Source organism: Phyllobates terribilis, unplaced genomic scaffold, assembly GCF_046119375.1.
Source record: "Phyllobates terribilis strain yellow unplaced genomic scaffold, ASM4611937v1 Scaffold_2__4_contigs__length_985480577, whole genome shotgun sequence".
Lineage (NCBI taxonomy): Eukaryota > Metazoa > Chordata > Amphibia > Anura > Dendrobatidae > Phyllobates > Phyllobates terribilis.
The window spans coordinates 673968218-673985289 of record NW_027362762.1 but is presented as its reverse complement, the minus strand read 5'-3'; positions in this window follow the sequence as shown (position 1 = coordinate 673985289).

Here is a 17072-nt window from a genome sequence, read left to right as displayed (position 1 = left end):
CTGAGGCCCTCGATGTCTCCCTCCCCAAATCCATATAGGATTCCATCCAGTCCAACTTTCCCTTTGCCTGGCCCTCACAGGGTATCAAATACTTAGGAATTCCTATTCATAGAGACCTCTCCCATCTATGTTTTCTTAATTTTGGGCCCTTTATTGAACAATTCCATACAGACCACGGTTGGCAAGTTAGAACTGTAAGATTCACTACGTGAACCACTGGTGTTTTGTGGAAAAGCACATGTACACTGCGTTCCAAATTATTATGCAAAAAGTGTTTAGGAGTGATAAGGGAAGAATTTGTTTGTTTGTCAGTTAAACTCATTGATGGTGATGTGTGTCAGGGCTCTTTATATCACTGTAAGCAATTGCAGACACCTGTGCTAATTAGTTTGGCAGGTGTGTCCAATGAAAGGCAAGACTACTTAAGAAGGCTCTCTCACATTATTAAGCAGCCTACATTTTCTGCCAAAATGGGAAAGAAAAAGGATGTGTCGGCTGCTGAGAAGCAACAAATTGTGGAGTGTTTAGGTCAAGGCATGACTACAATCAACATTGTGCGATGATCAGGATGAAGTGTCTTGGCAATCAAGAAGTATGTAGCTGATTCACAGTACACACGTGTGCGTGCTGATAACGGCAAATTGAGGACTCTTTCCTACAGGCAATTTCGTCAGGTTAAAAGAGCAGCGGCAAGAAAGCCTTGTCATCGCAGCAGACAAGTTTTTGAAGCTGCTGGTGCCTCCAACGTCCCCCGAACAACAAGATGCAGGGTCCTTCAGAGGTTTGCAGCTGTGCATACGCCATCCTGTCGACCTCCTCTATCCACTTCACACAAGCAGAAACGGCTCCAGTGGGCCAAACATTACATGAAGACTGATTTCAAAACTGTTTTGTTCACGGATGAGTGCCGTGCAGCGCTCGATGGTCCAGATGGATGGAGTGGAGGATGGCTGGTTGATGGACACCCCACGCAAACACGGCTACAGCGCCAACAAGGAGGAGGTGGAGTAATGTTTTGGGCTGGAATCATGGGGAGAGAGATTGTCGGCCCCTTTAGGATCCCTGAAGGCGCTAAAGATGAACTCCATAATGTATGTGGATTTTCTCAAACAGCACTTCCTGCCATGGTTCAAGAAGAAGAACCGTGTATTTCACAGCAAGATCATTTTTCTGCATGATAATGCACCATCTCATGCTGCACATAAAACATCTGCATCTCTGGCTGATATGGGCATAAAAGGGGACAAACTTATGGTGTGACCCCCATGCTCCCCTGACCTCTACCCCATTCAGAACCTTTGGAGCATCATTAAAAGGAGTGTCTATGATGGCGGGAGGCAGTTCACATCTAAGCAACAGCTCTGGGAGGATATTCTGTCCTCATGCAAAACAATTGAAGCAGAAACCATCCAAAACCTGACAAATTCAATGGACGAGAGAGTTCAGAAGCTCCTTTCGAACAAGGGGTCCTATGTGAAAATGTAACATCACCTACAATAAAGTTTTGAGTTGAAAACTGTTTGATTTCAGTTTCTAACAACCTGCTAATGCTTATAATTTCAAAAATGACCATTTTTTTGGTCTTTATTAAAATGAAAAGGTTGATCGAAAAGTTTGGGGGATCTAAGAGTGTGGCAACGCAGTAGTCATGATTACTTCGAATTCTGACAATATGAGGGTCATGCTGCAGGTAGTGCAGCAAGAAGGCACTTATGTGTCTTGCGCATCTCGGAGCCCCAAAATTATTTTCCGGGCTAGATGCAGCTAAAAATTATTTTTAATTTTAAATCTGGTGGAGCTTATTATAGATGGCCTAATAGGATCAGTGCTGCACACTGCTACAAAGCCCAAATTATTTTCCAGTCAAGATACAGATAAACATGATTAGTAATTTGAAAGCTTAAAACGGTTGGTAGGGTGATTTTAACCAATCATCAAGCTTTTACTCTCCCCAGGATGACACAGGGGTAGAAAAGTCGTTTCGGATCCATGATTTGTTCATCTTTATGAACGTGAGTCTGTCTACATTATCAGTGGAGTGCCGCGTGCGCTTATCTGTCAGCACACCACCAGCAGCGCTGAACACACGTTCAGACAGAACGCTGGCTGCGGGGCATGACAAGATCTCCAAGGCGTAAGTGGCTAGCTCCGGCCATTTATCCAGATTGGAAGCCCAAAAAGAGCAAGGGTCCAGTGACACAGTCGTGGCTTCAATGTTTACTTGGAGATACTCCTGTACCATCGTCTCTAGGCGTTGACTATGTGTCAGACTTCTTGTCTCCTGTGGCCTTGCAAAGGATGGGCTAAAAAAGTGGTGAAATGATTCCGCAAAATTGATGTTACCAGCAGATACTGTGGTTCTGTTACGGTTTGAGTGCTGAACACTTGACGGTCCCACGGTTGGCAAGTTGGAACTGTGAGATTCACTACGTGCACCACTGGTATTTTGTGGAAAAGCACATGTAAGATTCTGCAACAGTCTCTGCTGATACTCCTGCATGCGTGCATCCCTTTCTATGGCAGGAATAATTTCTGCAAATTTACTTTTGTACCGGGGATCTAACAGTGTGGCAACCCAGTAGTCAGGATTATTTCTAATTCTCACAATTCGAGGGTCATGTTGCAGGTAGTGCAGCAAGAAGGCACTCATGTGTGTTGCGCATCCAGGAGCACCAAGTCCCTGTTGTGTTGGTGGCGAGGTAACAATCATGCTTCCTTCCTCTGTCCTCTCCCCCCAACCTCGCACAACAGAAATGTGATCAAGGTCTCCCTCATCTGATGAGTCTTCCATCAGTTCGTCCTCCACTTCTTCCTGGGCTCCTGCACCTTCCTCACTAGTTTGGCTGCTACCATGCGCCCTGGTAAAACCATCTCCCCCACCCTCACATGCCTGCCGCCTTGGTGCTGCCGACCGTCTGGACCTTGCAGATGTTAGCCCTTCCGCATACAACTCCTCCTCCTCTACTTCCTCCACCTCCTTTTGTGCCACCACCTGACTCCGAATTCTGTTTAACATGTGCTCCAGCATGTAAATCACCGGAATAGTCATGCTGATAATGGCATCTTCAGCACTAAACATCTTCGTCGCCATTTCAAAACTGTGCAGAAGGGTGCATAGGTCCCTGATCTGAGACCACTCCTCCAGCGTGATTTGCCCCACCTCTGAATCTCGTTGGCCCAGGCTATACATCAGAACGTATTGCACCAGGGCTTGTCGGTGCTGCCACAGTCGCTGCAACATGTGCAGAGTTGAATTCCACCGGGTAGGCACATCGCATTTTAGCCGGTGAAGTGGCAGGCCCAACGACTTCTGTAGAGATGTAAGTCGCTGAGCTGCGGGATGCGAACGGCGGAAGTGAGAACACAGCGACCGTGCCCTCTGCAGAAGGCCATCTAGTCTGGGATAGTGGGCTAAAAATTGCTGGACAACGAGGTTCAACACGTGAGCCATATAAGGCACGTGTGTGACATTGCCCCGGCGAAGGGCCGCACCCAGGTTTGCAGCATTGTCGCACACGGCCTTCCCTGGTTTCAGGTCCAGTGGAGACAACCATTCATGAAATTGGTTCTCCAGAGCTGACCACAACTCCTCAGCTGTGTGACTCACATTTCCCAGACATTTCAAAGTAAAAACCGCCTGATGACGTTGAGCCCTACTGCCAGCATAGTAAGGAGGTGTGCAGGATCCCTTCTGCGCAGTTAGAAAGCTTGTGGCATGACCAGACAGGCTTTGGGTGTAGGTGGAAGACCGAGAGGAGGTTGAGGAGGCAGAAGCAGTGGAGGAACTTTGACATAAAGAGGATTGACGCACAACTCGTGGGGACGGCAAGACTTGGACAGCAGCCCCTTGTCCTGCTGTCACCATAGTTACCCAGTGCCCAGTCAGCGACATGTAACGCCCCTGTCCATGCCTACTCGTCCAAGTGTCTGTGGTGAAATGCACCCTGTCACACACAGACTTTCTCAAAGAAGCGGTGATGTTGTGTGCGACATGCTGGTGGAGCACAGGCACACCTTTCTTTGAGAAGTAGTGCCGACTGGGCATCTGGTACTGGGGCACTGCGACGGACATAAGGTCTCGAAAATCCTCTGTGTCCACCAGGCGGAAAGGCAGCATTTCTGTAGCCAAGAGCTTGCAGATGGTGAAATTCAACCTCTTAGCTTTCTCATGGCTAGGAGGAAATGGTCTTTTACTTGTCCACATCTGAGGGACCGAGGGCTGGCTATTGTGCTTAGACGGGGTTGATAAGGGTGTCCCCAGCAAACTGCCGGTCTGTGAGGAAGATGCAGGCGGACATGTTAGGTTGCCTTGATCCAAAGGTGGTGCTATCGATGTCGGACAGCGCTCAACACCAGCTGGTGTTACCACCTCCAAAGAAAATGATGACCTGCCAATCACGCTGGCTGTTGCGGGTAAAGAGGTGGCAGGTCTGCGCCCCAAAACAGGTGTGACTGCTGTCCCCCCAGTCACAGAGGATGAAGAGGCCGCGGATGCACAAGATATGGCAGACGGTGGATGGCCCGGCCGGCTAGGCCGCATTTTAGCACACTGAGCTTCCCACTGCAACTTATGCTTCATGTCCATGTGCCGGTTCATGCATGAAGTACTCAAACTATGTATTTTTTGGCCTCTACTTAGCTTTTTCTGACAAATGTTACAGATAACACGAGTTGGGTCATCTTTATCGATCTGAAAAAATGCCCAGGCTATGCAAGGCTTAGCACCCATGCGACCTGAAGAGCCACCACGACTTGTGGTGAGAGGCAGAGTTGTGTTTGAGGATGCAGTTGTTGACGTGCTTCCAGTACTACGTCTCTGTCCAGGAAGGCGCAACCTGACCTCGTCGTCACTAGCATTCTCCTCCACCTCCTCTGCTGACCTCATCTCTTGGCTGACTGTGGTTTGACAGTAAGTGGGATCTCCAACCTCATCATCATCACCCTGTGTGTTATCACACCCGTCGTCCTCAGAGCCAACCTGTTCCTGCCCTGACAAAAAACTAAAGTTGTCGCTCCAATCAGGTATTTGAGTCTTATCATCGTCTTCCTCATTGTCTCCACCAACAGGAGTTACAGTTTGGGAATGAGGGTCTACATTATGGTCAGAACCTTCTGCGTCTGGTCCTGGATCCGACTCATAAAGATTCTGGGCATCAGTGCAGATCATTTCCTCGTCTGGATTCACAGAAGCGCTGGAGTCGACCTCTGATTCCCAAGCAATAGTATGAGTAAACAGCTCTGCAGATTCAACCATCTGTTCTACCTCATACTCAGACGGGCAGCTGGCGATTTGGGAGCTGTGAGGAAGCAAGTGCGATTTGGGTGACACCTTTGAGGACTGGAGTATTTGTGATGTTGAAGTTGATGTGGAGGAGAGCCCACTTAAAGGAGCACTTGATATCCGTTGAAGCACCTGCTGTTTTTGTGCCTCATCTGGAATTTGTAGCGATTGGCGTGGCCGTAAGAAAGGGATCTTATCACATTGTCCGCTAAAAGAAGTAGACATTTTAGTTTGGCTGGAAGATGGTCTTTCTTCTGCAGATGTTACTGTTGCTTTAACACCTACCCCACGGACACAACCTTTTTTCCCCTTCCCAACACGCCTATTCCCCTTTCCACCAGCAGCAGGCCTTTTTCCACTCATTTTGGTGGTTAACTAATTCACAACTCTGGAGTTGTTTGCACAAAAAAACAATGGATGGTAACCGAGCAGAGCTGAGTGGCCAAACTGTGGTATTAGGCCAAAACTATTGGCTGGGTTAGATGCAGAAAAAAATTATATTCAATTTGCAACCTGATGGAGGTCAGTATAGATGGACTAATACAACAAGTCCCACACACAGCTAGAAGCCCAATATTTTTTCAGAGGTAGATGCAGAAAAAAATATATTCAGTTTGCAACCTGATGGAGGTCAGAATAGATGGACTAATACAACAAGTCCCACACACAGCTAGAAGCCCAATATTTTTTCAGAGGTAGATGCAGAAAAAAATATATTCAGTTTGCAACCTGATGGAGGTCAGTATAGATGGACTAATACAACAAGTCCCACACACAGCTAGAAGCCCAATATTTTTTCAGAGGTAGATGCAGAAAAAAATATATTCAGTTTGCAACCTGATGGAGGTCAGTATAGATGGACTAATACAACAAGTCCCACACACAGCTAGAAGGCCAAATATTTTTTCAGAGGTACTGTAGATGCAGATAAAAATTATTTTGAATTTGTAACCTGATGGAGGTCAGTATAGATGGACTAATAGAGAAAGTCCGACACACTGCTAGAAGGCCAAATATTTTTTCAGAGGTACTGTAGATGCAGATAAAAATTATTTTTAATTTGCAACCTGATGGAGGTCAGTATAGATGGACTAATAGAGAAAGTCCGACACACTACTAGAAGGCCAAATATTTTTTCAGAGCTAGATGCAGAAAAAAATTATATTCAGTTTGCAACCTGATGGAGGTCAGTATAGATGGACTAATACAACAAGTCCCACACACAGCTAGAAGCCCAATATTTTTTCAGAGGTAGATGCAGAAAAAAATATATTCAGTTTGCAACCTGATGGAGGTCAGTATAGATGGACTAATACAACAAGTCCCACACACAGCTAGAAGCCCAATATTTTTTCAGAGGTAGATGCAGAAAAAAATATATTCAGTTTGCAACCTGATGGAGGTCAGTATAGATGGACTAATACAACAAGTCCCATACACAGCTAGAAGCCCAAATATTTTTTCAGAGGTACTGTAGATGTAGATAAAAATTATTTTGAATTTGCAACCTGATGGAGGTCAGTATAGATGGACTAATAGAGAAAGTCCGACACACTGCTAGAAGGCCAAATATTTTTTCAGAGCTAGATGCAGAAAAAAATTAGATTCAGTTTGCAACCTGATGGAGGTCAGTATAGATGGACTAATAGAATGATGCTATGCCCAAAAGATTTTACTTCACTAGGTGCAGTAAAAAAATTGGTATTCTATACACAGGTGGTATATCTTGCAACACAGAAAGGCTACTCCACTGACTAACACACTCTGCAATAGGCCAAAAAGGATTAGCTTTGCTAGATTCAGCCAAATGCTGTGAAAAAAATTTGCACAGCACTGGCACAGATCTGCCTGGCAAAAACTGATAGGAACTGATGTAACCTAGTCCTGAAAAGGACTCCAATTACAATTAGTCTTTACTCCCACAACCTATCTATTTAAGAGCACAGACCTGCCTGATAAAAGTCGTAGGAAATGCTGTAACCTAGTCCTTAAAAGGACTGCAATCACAACTATTCCCTACTCCCAAGCTATCTGTATATTTGTGCGAAAATTGGCTTGAAATTAACAAGGTATAGCGCACACAGCAACAGCGGTGCCGTCTAACACGCAGCTGCAGCAGTGAGAAAATGGTGGCGACGGGGAAAATGGCTTGGTCTTATAGGGCAAGGACATGTGACATACACTGCCAATGACACATGCCCTTGCTTGTGTGAAAAAAAGCACTTCGCTCCGTGTGTGCGCTGCTGATAGGCTGACAGATTGCACCTCCCCACTGTAAATGCGGGAAAGAGAAAAAAAAATGGAGATCTTCATTGTTCCTGCAGAGATCCATCCCCTGCCCCTCACCCCACCCCGCTGTACACTCAAACTGCGTATTAACATTAATTTTCATCATTACTGAGAAAAAATCCAGTTATGATTTTGGTGCACGAACAGTTATCGAACATAACCTCGAACAGCCGAATTTTTCTCAAATTGTTCGTGTTCGCCGAACGGCTCGAACACGCCCAAAACAGCTCGAATTTGAGATTGGCGAACAGTTCGAGTAGAACAACGCTCATCTCTAGTTCTGAGTCAACACTTTTATTACCACATTTACATATAAAGATAACAGAGCATATGAACAGTCTTAGGCTATGTGCCCACGTAGCAGATTTGATGCAGAGCGTTTTTGCCTCTCTCTGGCAGAAAAAAACGCATGCAGATTTACATGCGTTTTTTCGGCCAGAGAGAAGCATTTTTTCAGCGTTTTTACATGCGTTTTCGCATGCATTTTTTCAAGCAGTTTTCCAAGCGATTTTGAGCATCACTTGGAAAAGTGTTTGACCAGTTGGTCACACTATATAAATCCATGCAACTGATGCTTTAAATGCAGCATCTATATAAAAAAAAAGAGAATTAAAACGTTAAAAATAAAAAAAAACCTGTATAATCACCTCTCCGGTCTCCTCCAGTCTGCTCCCGGCCGCGTCCTCTCTCCTTGGTGTCCCGCAGTGTACTGTCAGGACCTGCGGTGACGTCATTTAGTCAGCTGATAGTCACGCGACCATCACCTGACTGCCAACGTCAGCGGTCGCGTGACCATCAGGTGATTAATGACGTCACCGCAGGTCCTGACAGTACACTGCGGGACACCAAGGAGAGAGGACGTGGCCGGGAGCAGATCGGGGGCCGCCGGAGAGGTGAATATACAGGTTTTGCTTATTTTTAACTTTATTATTTCTTTTTTTCACCGCGTGGTTGCCGGGATGAAGAGGAGTTGTAGTCCCCTCTTCCTCCCGGGTACCACACGCACCGCGATTACGCTGCAAATTCATGGCCATTGAATTTAATTGAAACGCAGCAAATCCACATATGCCTGCAGGTTTGCTGCATTTCAATGTTCCTCAATGGCGCGAATTTGCAGCGAAATCGCGGTAGAAATGGTCATGCTGCGTTTTGCAATGCAATGCGAATTCGGCGCGCAAATTAGCGCATCATGTGCACAGCACATTTGAATTCACATTGCTTTGCATGGCAGACTGTTTTACAAGCGTTTTTGCGGCGTTTTCGCAGCCATAAAAATGCCGCAAAAACGCTACAAAAACGCTTCGCGTGCACTTAACCTTACAGTCCTGTAGACTGTAAGTTCACAAGGGCAGGGCCTTCTCCTTTCTGTCTCCTTTCTGTACCTGGTTATCATTGTTAGTTTCTTGACTATAATTTGTATTGTATTTTGTATATGTAACCGTAGAATGAAGGAGAGATTTGGTTCACATGCAAACATTGTTTCTTTATTCAGGTGAATATAATACAAGAATTGAGGATAAGAAGTTAATGTTAGAGATAGCATCTAAGCATTTCAGGTGTCTCTGCACCCTTAGTCATGACTGTAAGCCCCTCTAATTCTCTACCAGTCAATCTTTGTTAGTTTCTTGACTGCAATTTGTATTGTATTTTGTGTATGTAACCCCTTCTCATGTACAGCACCATGGAATCAATGGTGCTCCAAAAATAAATAATAATAATAATAATAATTTGAAAAAGCACATGGCTCTGAAAATTGATAGCTATGATTAGTACTGCTAATGAAACTGCTGATGCTAGGAGCTTGTGGATTTTGATTCTTAAAGACTCATAAGAGCCCTTTCAGGAGTCAAGAGGGAGTGTGATGAAGGCGAGCAGCTAATTGCTGTATAGAAATCAATTATCTGGAGAGAGCTGACAGGGATGTTAGAAGTTAGCTCCTCTCCTTAAATGAAACTACTGTATACATTTGGCCATGCACTAGTGGCTAAGCTTTATGGAAACAAGCTGTATACTATGTAAGATAACAGCTCTTATTGCTGGGGAATGACATCAGTTAGAAAAAGCAAGTTAATTTCACACTTGCTTATTTTCATGCTGCCTAACTAAGTAAAGCAATTTAATTACATGAAAATATCTCTTTAACGTTCAAATGACCTCAAAACTATTTGGTTAGGGAAAAATATATGGCAACTAGTGTTATTTGTGTTGTGTTTACAGGTCTACTATTGGACTATTACGATAAGGAAGTATGCAAAAAAGTACAATTGTTTTTTTCAACGTGCACACTTTGTGAGGTATACATTTGTGTTTACATTTCTCGATTCTGGAGATTTTGTTTTTGGCTATAAAAAAAAGGCTTGCCCATCTCACAATACAGCAAGAACACTGTTGTGACACACAAGCCTTTGCTACAGAATTTTGGTTTAGAAGCAAAATTAACAGTAAGGGGTTAAATATTGCTCTCCTTGTTTGCAGTGTGTTAAGAATAAAAAAATGGCTATCAATGTTCTGCTACTGCAGTATATCACTTATCAATCAATTCTTAGTAAGATTGAATAACTATACAGGTACATCACTTCTCTATATCACTTGAATCTTTGGATTATTATTCACAGATTCAGACTTCCACTCCCATTTTAAATGTGGTTCAGCACTGAAGTAGTAAACCACAATCAGTTAGGCCTTTTTCTACCCCTCTATTGAATGAGCTGTATGCTCTGAACTTCTATTTATATATTATGCAAACATGAAATGGCGCTCCTTGGCTGGGCCCCATCATTTATACTATGCTGTAATGTTATATTTTGCTGTAATAGTCCACTTTGATTGGCTGGGCTAGACCATATGATATGATATCTGTTGGTCATTATGGAGAAGTCATTAGCCCCATGTCTTTGTCTTCAGCGGGGCTTCAAATGGTGCTGGGCATTTTTTTTTTGGTGATTCTTGCAAATTGAATTGGTGAGTGTTCAAAATTGCAGGTATCTGTGATTTTCAGGAAATTTGACTCAAAGTCAAACTCGATTGAAATCAATCATCTCATCTCTGATCTTAAGTCATTTTTAGATAATTAATTGTAAATACTGTAACACAATCTCTCATAGCCTGAATTACAAATTAGAAATGTTATTACTACTAATTACAAAATCAAATCTGGAATCTATCCAATCCAAAGCAAGCATCAACAAACATACTGTCACTAAACACTCTACTCATTGAAGGTGTCTATTAATGCAAAGAGCTTCTTTCTCTCCTGAACATACATAATTTTCAGCTCCCTTCATTACAACAAATAGGTTATAAATATTAAAAAGGTTCCCTAACATCAGGGCTGTGTCTTGGTGTCTTGGTGTGGCAATTACTATTCCAAAGAAAAAACAACAAGGTAGACCATTTCTCTTATTGATCAAAAATGTACTGATGGTAATATTAGACCCATTTAACTAGTACTAGTGACCTTTCATAAAGACATGTGGAAACAGCCCCAATATCACCTTCACACAGATTCAAATACAACACCTAATAAGATCTTCAATGAAATGTGTGAGTGATTTTTAATGTTACTTCTCCATAAAAAATTTAAATTCCGGATTCCAATTTCATTTAAAAATAAATTGTTCTCTGTTTACCTTGATGCAAATGCAACTATTTCCTGTGAAATCTATTACTTCTTCCTATGTACGTTGTAATTAATATTTAAACCTACTGAAGCCTTTTTACATTTCTGGTCCATGAAGTTCAACTACAAATCTAATAAATTAAAATGTTTCATCTTAATAAATAAAAGTCCTTAAACTAAAACTTTTCAGAATCGTAGTTAAGATTAAAACAGGAAAAAAATGGCTGTGCAAAAACCTTACAATTCCTTGGCACTCAGAAGAGCCTTTAAGGCTGCTCTGAATTTAATACCCCTTACAAATCTAATATAGAACTTGTCATTAATTATTAATGCCTAGTAATAGCTGAATTCTGGAGAGACTGGCTCTTGGCTGTGCTACATTACAGAGTGTGTTTTCTGCTTTTCTATATTATGAGCTGAAAAAGCTAATCTTACATGATTTTTAACTCTTGTCTATTCCTTTTCATGCTTTATATAGATAGCTAAATAAATAGAAAATAGAAAAATAGATGAATTTGGAAAACATAGCCCTATCACTCAATGAAAAAATTAGCAGGAAAATGTAATACATTAAAACAAAAAATGATAAGAGCATTGTCCCTGAACCAGAGTAAGAGTAGGCAACCACAGTAGGGCCAGTTCTAGACTCTGCTCACTGACTGGCTCAAAGGGGACAGTTTTGTTTTTGCAATTTGTGATTTTACTACTTGTTCAAAATCATGGCAAAAACCTTCATCAATTTAGTATTTAGTGTGATTTGCATAGAACAAAGTTTATTATTGTGTGATTCTATGTAAATTGCAGCAAAACAACATTGTTTTGCTTTGATTTTGTGTTACTGATGGCAATACGAACTTCCAGAGGCGCAAAATCTTTGTTGACATCATAGTAGCATGACAAAGGTTCTGCTCTGATAAGCAGGTTAGTGAAGTGGTAGAAGCTAGAGTGGAGTTCAAGTGACTACTAGATCTGAGTTAATCTCGGTAGGCAAATTTGATTTGGTTTGAATACAATTTTGCCCGATTTAAAAGACTTTTATTATGCCATGAGGTCTCTCCAAACACCAAAAAATGTACAAAATAAAAAATGACCTGTTCTTCTGACAGTTCCCTGCCTCGTTCACTGCTTCATCCCTCTGCTCTGTGGAGCTTCTGGTGTTAACTAGACCTTACACAGTCATGTGGGGTGAGACACATGTCATTGACATCAATGACTGACAACACACCCTGTGTAAGGCATAGTCAACATCAAAACATCCAAAGACTGAAGGAAGCAAGTGGAGGACGGGGACCTGCGGCAGCAGGATGAGTGACGGTCGGGGCTAAGACAGGTAAGTATAATCTTTTATCATTTTTTGAACCCTTTCCAGGCCCTCAAAGTATCCAGCAAAATCCAGCAAAATAAGAATTTTGCTGGATTTGTGCAAACTTTGGTGAATCTGAAATGTTCAGGAGGAAGAGGAGGCATACTCGAAATAAAGTTCTGTGTAGAGAAAAGAAGATAGTTAAAGATGATACTGCTCTGAGCTAACATTGAAGTGGAAGGTAATGTAGAGACTGAGAAGCAGAGGGAGAAATTTGTATGTGAAAGGGGAAGAGTACAAAAAAGACAGGGTTGCCAACCGTCCAGAAATTCCAGGAGAGTATGCAAAAATAGAGCACTTTTTTGCCATATCTGTAAATTAGTTTTGACTGTAATTATTGCTATTTTACGATATGGTAAAACCAATGGTGTCCTTCAAAAGTACAATTCATCCGGCAAAAAACAAGCCCTCCCCTGGCCATATTAAATGAAAAGAGAAAAAGTTATGACTCTGAGAAGAAGAGGAACGTAAAAAAGTGCAAAAACGGAATATGGCAGCGGTGTGAAAGGGTTAAAGTAAAAAGAAAGCTAAATCTGGAGAAAAATATAGCGCACTGAAGTAGGATGTGACGCGCCCCCTGGGGCCGTGGAGTACTCGGCTCCAGGCCGGTCGGTTCTTTTAGGATAGTCACGGTGGCGTGACCTGGTCCGTGGCCCCGGGCGGTCAATAACAGAAGGTTTGGGGATAAAGTTTCGAGACGCCACCCATGGTATGCGGCTTTAGGTGGCCACCGCTGCTGTTCAGATGCACTGGGGCCATTGGTGACGCAGCAGAGATGGTTCAGCTCTCCACAGGTAGAGCTAGGCCCCAGGGCAGTTATAGAGGTAACTTTGTTTTTGGTGTAGTGCAAGGCAGGTGACGCAGCAATTACGTCAAGGACACAGCAGGGTGCAGTCTTCAAGTTTTTATTCACAGTTCTTATGATGTTCCAGGATACAACTGCCAGCAGGTTATAACAGCCCATCGAGTCCTGTGTCCTCCGAGGAAGTGATCCAGCCAACCCTCAGATAACTTGGGTGCACTTGATTGGGACCCCCTTCTTGTGTACCTTTCCGGGGTTGTCTCTCTATGTGCTGGCTCTCGCCCTCCTGTCCTGCACCTCGCACACAGTATCCCTAGACAGTGGCCACGGGCTTTGTCGGGCGACGTCCTCTCTGTCCCCTTGGTCCTATATGGCCACCTTTTCAGCGAATGTGTGTGCTTTTGGCTATGGCTATGGAGATATCGCAGCCTCCAGTTGGCTAGCTGAGTCTTGCAGTCCTCCACTAGTCTGGGGCCAGTCCCCTACTGCGACCTGATACCGTCTCCCGACTACGGTTGGCGTGAATTCCGGCGCATGGGTAGACTCAACACTTCCCGTGCCGCTAGGATCACTTCTCTGTATCTGGATCCTTTCTCTGACTCCCTAGCTCCTCTTGTTCTCTCTCCTACTGGGCCCCTCTGACTGGGCCCTCACTCTGTCTGGACCCTACTCCTCAACGGTCCTCACTCATTGGTCGCTTCTAGATGTTTCTACCTGTCTTTTTATACTGTCTGTCAGGTGACCCACGTCACTAACTGTCACTCTACATGGTCCCTTCTACCTTCAGTCCTTCCTTGTGTGCTCCCCTAAACTACTTCCTCCACCCACCTCCTCTACCTAGTTCCCTCCTCCAGACAGGGACAGGGACTGTGCTCTCCCTCAGGAGCAATCTCGTCCTTTCCTACTGGAGTGATGTGGGGTTGGATGTGGGTGTGTGGGTCCAGGGAAGTGCTCTCTCCTTACCCAAGAGTGGGGTACCACACCTCTGGCTGAGATGCAGTACCTCTGTGGCGACTGGACCCGCAGGGGCGCCACAGAAGCAATGTGTATCAGGTAGAGAATAGTGTAGTTATAGTGCAAAATTCAGGTGTAAGGTAGGACTATCTTATTGTATGCATTTCAAACTATTTATTGTCAGTTATAAAAAGTAAAATGTGTAAGATCTCTATGTACAGTATATCTGTGGTTAGAGGAGGGCCCCAAATATGTCGTGGGGGCCAGATAAAATAAATGTTCAATATTGTAAATGGTTTCTATCTCCTTAAGGTTCACCTTCCAAAGTGTCACCTAAATGTCTTTCAGAGGGATCACACATTAAGTTGAATGATTTAACAAAGCCTTACGTAATGCAAAATATGCATATTACTTAATTTATTCTAATATTATTAATGATAACATAGCATGTTGGTGACTGATTATCTTTAAAAAAATAATTCTGAGAATAATGTCTTCCTTTCCCAGCTACAGTTTCACATAACCTCTGAATTTTAGAGACTAGATTCTTTCAATAGCATATTTGCGACAAGGCCACACTTCTTTCAAGCAGCACTTCTCTAGTGGGGCGATACTATATCTGCATTTCACACTCTCTAAGTCATTTTCATGGTCATTTGAAAACTAATAAGCAAAGTCATTACCTTGGGTAATTAGGTGGCACCATGAAGGCCATGGTTCAGCAGAAAGATGTTACCACAAAATCTCTAATAAAAAGCAGTAACACAAACTCATGGGAATGTTTCACTCTGTCATCTCATGATGCATGATGCTTTGATACATTTCAGAATTTAGAAACAATGTCATTTTGTGGGTTTTGTCAAGATCATGTCTCTCAGAAGCATATCCTACACTTCTGTAAGGAAAACGTCCTATGCTCAAATAAACGTACAATGAGCTTCACTTCTATGCATTTTGATCCCTGTTCTTCCATTTGGGCATCTTTCTTTCTGGGTCATCCTGCTGACCACATACCATGATCATTAATTCAAACTGTTAAAAACAGTTGCTTAAAATTCCCTGCACGTCTAAATTATGTTATTAGTAGTGATGAGCGAACGTGTTCGCCACTACTCGGTACTCGCCCGAGCATCATGTAGCTCGACAAGCTCAGCGCTTGCCGAGTATTTCCGGGTTGCTCAGGCGGAAACTCGGGTCCCCTCCCTGCATGTTTGGCGCCCTTTAGAGAGCAAATGAACATGCAAGGATTGCCTGCCATGCACTGTAATGCCGTAGCCATGTTGGTTGTGGGCATTACAGTGATTGGCTGGCCGCACAGCGTCATCAGGTCTATATCAGAACTGGCGCCGCCATGCTCGTCACAGTCACTCCGGATCTGACAGTGTAGGGAGAGAAGCTGCTGTGTCAGGGAGAGATTTAATTGTGTATTAGGTAGTGTAGGGAGTAGTGTTGAGCCACCCCCGTAGTGTTCGAGTTCGGTTCGGTTCGTCGAACACCCGTGTGTTCGCCGAACTGTTCGTCGAACTGTTCGTTGAACACCTTCGAACACCGTTAAAACCAATGGCAGGCAAACAAAAACACATAGAAACACATAGAAAACACCTTCAAAGGTGTCCAAAAGCTGACAAACTGCTCAGAAGACATAACTAACACAAGGAAAAGTGACAAGTACATATAGTCATCCGAAAAGAAAAGAGGTGGAGGAGTAAAAGGAGGGGGAGACACAGATATAGGCATGTCATGCCCTTCTAAAATCCAAAAAGTGAGAAGCCGACACGGCCAGTCCGTTCCTGCCCGTGCCACCTCCGTGTGGCCGGGTTTGTGCCAGAGCCGCGGTGGACCCTGACGGCCAGCCCCCCTCTCCCAATACTGGTTCCTGTACGCTGGTGGGTCGAGCGAGCCCCCCTGTGGTGGAGGCAGCTCTAAGCTTTTTAATTTAAATTGTCTCTCTAATTTGAATGAATACACTTTAAATCCTTTTACAAGGATCTATTGGAGGGCAAGTCTCATGCCAGCAGCCGCGTAATTCCAGCTCCAGTAGCATCCACTAAAGCTGCTGCAGTTAAAAAGCTTTTATAAGGATCGAGCTCGGCTGTCCACCGCAAGGCATCCTACCGCCAGTCCCAGCCCCTATGCCTTGGGGTGCCTCCTGATGCTCTTCACTGAGTATCCCGTGGTCCCGAAGCATTTCCTTTGAAAAAATTAATTGTCCAAACTACAGGTGGTGTAGCTTGCTTAACAGCCGGGATAATCCGCTGACTAGCAGACACTGCTACTAGGCACAAACTATTTCCTGGGCTAGATGCAGTTAAAAATTTATAATTAGATACTCTCGTTGGATGCTGAGAAAGAATTCCATAGAGTCTCCTGGCACGCCATATATTATTCTCTTAAAAAGCTTGGGGTAGGGGTCTAGGGGACCCTTTTATAGCCAAAATCACGGCCCTGTATCGCAATACGTCACCTAGGCTGAAGATAAATGGAACTGTAGTACCCTGAGGGCTCGGTTGCTACTGAGGTATTGCACCTCACCCAGAGGTGTGATATCTCACTCTCAGGTAAGGATGGAGTGTGGGTCAGGACCCGACACCTGCATGCATTACACCACATTGCCGTGGGGCAGGGCGACCAATATGCCCCTGAGATGGGCATGACAGTCCCTGTCCCTGGCTGGAGTGGGGGGAAGGAACACTGAGGAAGGGGAACCCTGTAGTGCAGGAGCAGGGAGGAAGCAGTTCCTGGGTGCATTGAGAAGGGAGTATAA